The sequence below is a fragment of the Suricata suricatta genome, chromosome 2, assembly GCF_006229205.1.
Source record: "Suricata suricatta isolate VVHF042 chromosome 2, meerkat_22Aug2017_6uvM2_HiC, whole genome shotgun sequence".
Taxonomy (NCBI): Eukaryota; Metazoa; Chordata; class Mammalia; order Carnivora; family Herpestidae; genus Suricata; species Suricata suricatta.
Genome location: NC_043701.1, coordinates 83,014,232 through 83,021,370, shown reverse-complemented (window position 1 = coordinate 83,021,370; position 7,139 = coordinate 83,014,232). Strand labels below are relative to the sequence as shown.

Below are 7,139 nucleotides of genomic sequence, written 5' to 3'. Positions count from 1 at the left end.
AGAAGATAGCAGGGTGTTCTCAGTGAGAACAAACACATTTGTTTCTATCAATAATGCTAAGATTCAGGCAAGGAGTCATTCTGTCTGGCTCACAAAAGGAAGAAGGTATTGCGCTGGTTAGTAAGTAAACCTTGTTATTTGATGTTGAAGGTGTAAGCACCATAGGGACCCTAGATGTGCCTGCCTTTGTTTATGAGTTTAAGTTTTAACCGCTCTTACCCATCCTCACAACGGATATCAGTGTAAGGGAAGGTATTTGTGGCACCAATTGGCAAAGTTATGTACAGTAACTTATGTCCAGCTCTTGTTTGTTTCTTATCTCTAAGTAAGACTCTTTTTCTCTGGGCCAGAGTTAATAGGAACTGTTGTGTTTTTTAAACCCCCTTTATTATCTATGTCTTGGGTTTGTAAGGCTCTTTAGAAGTCTTTCAACAAATATCTGCAGTGCTTTGTCTAAATTCTTCTTTGTACAGGTGGGAATAAGCTTCTCCCCATGAGGTATCTGTGTGGGACATATCAGTTTGATTTGGAACATTGTGAGAGATAAGCAATAACAGCAGTCCCATAACATGAGCCAATAGTAGAAGGAGATACCAGTTTTGCTTCATGGCAGGAGCTGTGCAAATGTCTGCCATTTCCTTGCTGTGACTGTGTCATCCAGCAAGGCCGATGCGGCTCCCAGCACTTGGTGAGTTAGCCAAACTCGAGGGCTTTTGTTACTGAGAAAACCAACAAGGTTATTTTTGCCTGGCAACATCCTTACAAGTTAATGAATAAAAACTGCTGTTCACCAGTAGATTTTTGATCCCATTCATTCTTCCTTTAGGACAACCTAGCTTTCACTGGGCATTCAGTCCAACTCCTAAATACTGAATAGCCTTCAAACCCGTCCTTTAAAAGCACTTCAAACAGCCATTTTCATTGGAATGGTCAGGTGAGGATTGTACCCTTCAATCTGAAAGTCTTCAGCCTTGAAGTCGTCAATTGTGTCATCTTTAGGAGGGAATTTGAACTTGGGGAAAGGCCTTGGTTTTGCTGAAGCTTCATTTTCAGCAGCTCAAGATGATTCAGGTAAATATGTGCATCTCCCAAAGCATGTACGCAGTCACCTGGCTTTACTGACAGTACGATCCTGTATGTAGGTGAGCGGGGCAGAGCTGGCGGCATGGAAGGCACACTCAGACCCGGGTCCCCTAACCTCCAGTACAGCTGTCAGGACAGCTCACTGTTCACTATGTAGGCCTGGCAAAGGGCATGGCACAGAGGTAGGGCCATAAGACGAGGATCTTTTGGATTCCAACCATGCAGGAATGATGGTGGTTTTGATTGAGTCAGTCACCTTTGGCAGCCTTTGGGATACTCCTTGAACTGAATAATCTGAATCCTTATTTTTTTGTTCTGCCCCAAAATGCCTGACAGCCATAAACCGGTCCAAAATCCCCTTTTCTGTTGAGAATCCTAGGCTGTCCAAGAAGTCTTAGGGTGCACTGGCCTCTCAGATTTTCACTCCCTTGGAAGACAGTTCCCTTGGTTAACTACAGCAACTCCTCCAAAACACAGTTTGAGAATACATGTTTTGTTGTCAGCAGAGGAAACTGGTCTCTCCCTCAGGCTGTGGTGTACCTGGGTGTGGAGCCGATGTAGTCATCCTTCCGGAACCTGCAGTGCAGGATGTGCTCCTTGTGTGGTGGCGGCCATGGCTGGGCATCCCCTGCTGCGGGGCTGTAGGAGCAGGTGAGGGAGGGGTGGGAAAGGTGGCATAGGCCCTGTCATGTGCCTCTTTCCCCTCATTTACTCTCTTCTGAGAAGCCTGCTTCCTTGGACGATCACTACATTAATGCACATATAGAGCCTTGAGAATGGTATATGGTGCAAGAAAGTGAGCAGTCTGAGAAGACACAGGCTTTGAATTCTGGATTGGTCACATAACCATCTATGTTGTATTTTCAAGGATGAGCACAGTAGTATCTGTCATCCCACATGTATTTCTGGAACTTTGCCATTCTCACATCAAGAGGTGTAATCACATTCTCCTCTAGTTGAAAACAGGTAGATTTATGACTATCCTGTAACCAAGAATGTGACAAAAAGTGACACCGTGTGATTCAGAAGCTAGATCAGAAAAGGTGATGTGACTTCCCTTGATTGTAAGAACACTTGTGCCAAAATCTGAATCACTGTGTAAGCAATCCAAGTATCCTGAGGCTGCCATGCTGTGAGGAAGCCCAGACTAGCTCACATGGAGAAGCTCGCTCGCTCGCTCACTCGTGCTCGCTCTCTCTCTCTCTCTCTCTCTCTCTCTCTCTCTCTCTCGGTAAGTAGGTTGATAGATATCTTTTTTTGTTTGTTTGTTTGTTTGTTTCAGTTTGAAAATAGTCATTTATTAAACTGACTAAATTACAGAAATAATCACGGTAGATTCCTTAATTCATCCTAATAAGCCTATTGATCTGGTCTTCTCTATTCCCAGCATTTCTACCTGTTACAAAATGGATAGTCTTTTCCTTCATCCCCACTTGTGAAGAAGATAATTTGAAGGGCCATAAAAAGTTGTTTGCTTCTTTGAAATGTTTTCCAACAATACAAATCTCATTATTCAGACCCTCCATGCAGATGATGCCATATTTACCAAAAGATTGAGCAATCAGTGTTTTACCTGCCAGGGCCATTCACTTCTTGTCAATTTTGCCATAACCAGGTTTGCAGATCATTGTATTCACGGACTTCAGGTTTGGATATCCCCTTGGTAAAGATGGTTTCACAATCTTTTGCATGTTAACTTTAGCCTTGTTGAGCTTAACAAAGGTGGCATTGAAGATCTGGCAAAGGCGAAGAAGCTGCAACACCTTTTGAACCTTTGGGCTCACACCATGATACCTCTGATGCTGATGACAAATGCCATGTTGGGTTCTGCAGGTACGTAGAAGTTGCCAACTTTTCTTGCCATCTTAGCCATTTGGATCTCAGTTCTATACATCTGCCTATACTCCTCGTGGTGATGCCTGGCTTTTTCACAGAGAAGCTTCCACCTTGCCTTTCAAAGCATCTTTGGCAAATTTCTTTCTCAGATGCTTGATCTTCAACATTTCAAAATTTCTTTGCTTTTCCTTGAGGGTTTCTGGCACAACAGGGACCTTCTTTTTCTTCTCTCCTGCACCCTCCATGGTTCCAGCTGGAAAACAGCTATAGATAGATATCTTTTTTTTTTAATTTATTTTTGATAGTGTGAGCAGGGGAGGGTCAGACAGAGAGGGAGACACAGAATCTGAAGCAGGCTCCAGGCTCCAAGCTAGCTGTCAGCACAGAGCCCGACGCGGGGCCCGAATCCACGAACCATGAGATCATGACCTGAGCTGAAGCCGGACGCTTAACCGACTGAGCCACCCAGGCGCCCCTAGATAGATATCTTGATATCAGAACGTCTTAAGAGAGAGAGGGAGACCAGCTTTTAGTTTCAGTGTAGCTGATATCTGGCTGCAACCTCATAAGGGAGCCCAAGACAGAGTGGGCCAGCTGAACCTTTCCCAAATACCAAGTCCACACATGCTGTTAACTTAATAACATGACTATATTATGCCACTAAGTCATGAAGTGAATTGTTACAATGTAGTAGTAATTTAGAATTAACATCTTGTGGTCTTCAACAAGTCATTTGATTTCTAAGAGTCTTGGCTTTCTTACCTGTAAAATAGGGGCAAAGATAACAACTACTAAAGAGGGTAAGTATTAAAGTAGCCCACCTGATAAACTACTGTTAGTAGCAAGACCCATCCTCACGCGTGGGTTCACTACTTCCTAGCCCCTCCTCACTGTCCCATTTCACTGTAAGTGAGCAATCACTCCTATTATTGACCTAATGACTAGATCTCAAAACTTCTAGACATTTTGAACTCACTAGACAAAATGCAGTATAGTTTATGGGAAGTTAACTAGGCTTCTTCTCACTGGTTCATAGGAGATAGGGCATGGAAGAGTCTTATGGACATGAAAATATTTTATTTAGGAGAAATAATACATTGAAGCACTGTGAATCACTAAGCATAAATTAGTTCACCAAATTAGTCACCAAACAGAGTTGTCAGGACCTAATACCAATGTAACAGTTTTGGTTGGAGATGTAGAGAATTGGGAGCTGCAAATCAGATATATACCAGCAGTAGAATACAGCCAAATTGAACGTGCTTTCTTTCCCTCTCCTCATTTGCCCATTGCATCCCTCCAATTTCATAGATCCTACTATATTTACTAAAATTTTTTGTTGACTACGAATTTTCATAGCCCCTTAGAATGTCCTCAGTGTAGACCTGCTGTGTGTATAGCGTGTGCATGTGCGTGTATGCGCGCACGCTGTGTGTGCATTTGGGAGGAAAACAATTAGAGTCTATCTTTCTAGGTTCTTTGGCTGGTCTGATAATCACTGATTTTTTAAAAAATATTTCTTTATTATTGAGACAGAGAGAAACACAGCATGAGTGGGGGAGGGGCAGAGAGCAAAGGAGACACAGAATCCAAAGCAGGCTCCAGGCTCTGAGCTCTCGGCACAGAGCTCAACAAGGGCCCGAACCCACAAACCGTGAGATGATGACCTGAGCTGAAGTCGAATGCTCAGGTGCCCTGGCTGGTCTTATAATCAAACATAAAACAGATTAATAGAAAACAAATTTAATTACATATTTATTGGCAGTCCATAAGAATATGAGACCCAAGGACGAGCCAGACAATTGAGGCATACAGGCCATCCACAGCTAAGGAATGGGATAAGGGCCTGAGGTTTTAAAGGGGAGGAGGATGATTCACAGGATGATAAGAAGAGCAGATGTTCGGCAATTAGATTTTTGCCCTGTCATACAGATATGTCATTCAGATAAAAGTGTTATCTCTTGGTAATAGCTTCTCTTTCTGGGCCAGGCCCCTATCTATAATTCTTTTGGGTAGTTTACAGAAGAGGTGAAAGTTATTTCTGAGTCTGCTGAATCTTGATTGCTCAAAATTGTCCGTTTGCCAAAGTGGCACATTTTGGGGATACTTGTTCGTGAACCTCTTTAGGAAGGATAAGGAAAGTAGTGTGGTGATAGATCTTTAACATTCAGCTCTTTAGAAAGAAAAAGCCCTGATTTTTAGCATTTTCTGATTTCCAGGGGGTAAATACTTTCATCGTGGCCAATTTCAGGCTACCAATTTGACAGTACTGAGCACAGAGCTGGGAGCGCCTACGTAGCACACCAGTATGTTTCCATCATATGCATATAGTAGGCATAAATAATTTCAAAAACATAGTTAACAATAAAATGTAAGAAGGCATGATAGTAAAATGTAATGTTTTGACAATTTATTACCTTTATTTTAATATATTTATTTATAATTTTATACAATTTAATTTTTAATAATGGGTCTCTTTTACAATGGTCTGGCAAAATTCCTCTTAATTTGGTAATTGGCTCTCACCAGCCAATAGGAAACATATCTAGCATATCAATGAAGATTAGTTAATAATTCTACATCAGCAATTACAGCAAACCTCAGAGAAGGCTTTCCAGCAGCTTTGCCACTGAGAGGCCGAATTTGCCACTCCAAAATATGCCCCTTTGGCATAGGCTTATTTTAGGATGATTATTTTTAGGAAAAACAACAGAAGTTACCCTTTTGTAAGAGATATTTACACGTATAAGGAAAATCCCCATTTGTCAAGGTGTCTCCTCTTTGTACCAGGAAAAGAAGAATGATTCAACTTCTAGAAACCCTTATCAAAGGAGAAAGCAATTGACTTAAATCTGCGTAACTACTTACCTTTGTTAACTGTGCTTTGCCTGATAACCTCCTGTAATTGACTCCCTACACTCCACGTCAATATCTTCTTTTGTCCTTAACTGGAGAGGTGGTAGCTTGGGACATATTAGCCCAAAACTGTGAGTTACTCAGTTTCCCTGGGTCTCTCCCTTGTGTATAGGAAGGAGGTATGCATGTTATTAAACTTCAGTCTGTTTTCTCCTCTTAATCTATCTTTTATTACAAAGAGGTCTCAGCCTAGAACCTATAAGGTAGAGAGTAAAATTAGTTTTCCTCCCTGACGGCACAAATACGGTATAGTTGCAGTGGGATTCTGACCTCCTACGTGGTGTGGTAGGGTCTGAGTCACCTCGGACTTCAAGTAGCCTCATTCGTTTAGCCACGTGCTGTGCAAATAGGGACAGAACATCAGAAAGGCCAAGGCGCCCTGCTTCAGAATACCTGTTAACTCCTTTCAAGCCATTTCTCTCTTGAGCCAGTGCTCAACTATATATTGACTAAAGTTTACTTTTTTAAATATGTTTTATGTGTATAATCACATAAAAGTGCAATGAGACAAGTAACCAGGAAATATTAGTCACATGTCCTGTGCTATAGACGCTGGGAACATTATAAGGAAGAATACGATAAAGTCCCAGTCCTGAAGGACTCTGTAATCTAGTCACAGTGATAAGCCTAACACTTCAAACAATCACAAAAGCAATAAAAGATAGTAGATGTGTGTAATAACAGGTGAAATGATATGGCACAAACCATAACTGTCATTGAATTTCAGACAAGGAGTTGAGTAAACAAAGGGAAACTCAACAGATTTTACCCTCTCAATATACAAATACAGGACTTATGATGATTATTAGCCAGTTAAGTAGGAGGGAGGCAGGGTCCAGCTGTCCTAAATTCCATTTAATCCACTCAACAACTGAGCAGCTATCATGCCCAGGGTACTGATCTCAGCCTTGAGCCCAAGGCGCACAAAGAAGTTTTCATTTCTTTTCCATCAGAAGGAAAAAAAAAACCCACTAAATTTTAGTCTAAGAAAAGTTTTAATATATGATATTAATATATTTGTCTTTATACCAGTATAATCATAAAATACAATTTGTAATAATTTTTAATCTGCCACCCAAAATATATCTCTTTGGTATGTGTATTATTTTAGTCTGATTATTTTTAAGAAGTAGAAGGCTCAAGAAATTTTTCTTTTTTCCCTTCCCACTAATTGCCTAAAGGAATTTAGTTGGAGGACCTGTCCCAGGAAGGCAGCCATCACCATAGGTAACTATTGTATAATATGAATTAGGTATGGCAGATAGGAAGGAACTAAGCAAGATCTGTTTGATTCAAGTCCTCTC

General features: G+C 41.2%; 2 pseudogenes; both read right to left on the bottom strand.

Annotated features, from left to right (window-relative positions):
- Positions 1 to 904: 904 nt before the first annotated feature.
- LOC115275234 lies at positions 905 to 2,003 on the bottom strand (annotated as a pseudogene).
- A 420-nt stretch (positions 2,004 to 2,423) lies between these two features.
- LOC115306734 lies at positions 2,424 to 3,164 on the bottom strand (annotated as a pseudogene).
- Between the last annotated feature and the right edge of the window lie 3,975 nt (positions 3,165 to 7,139).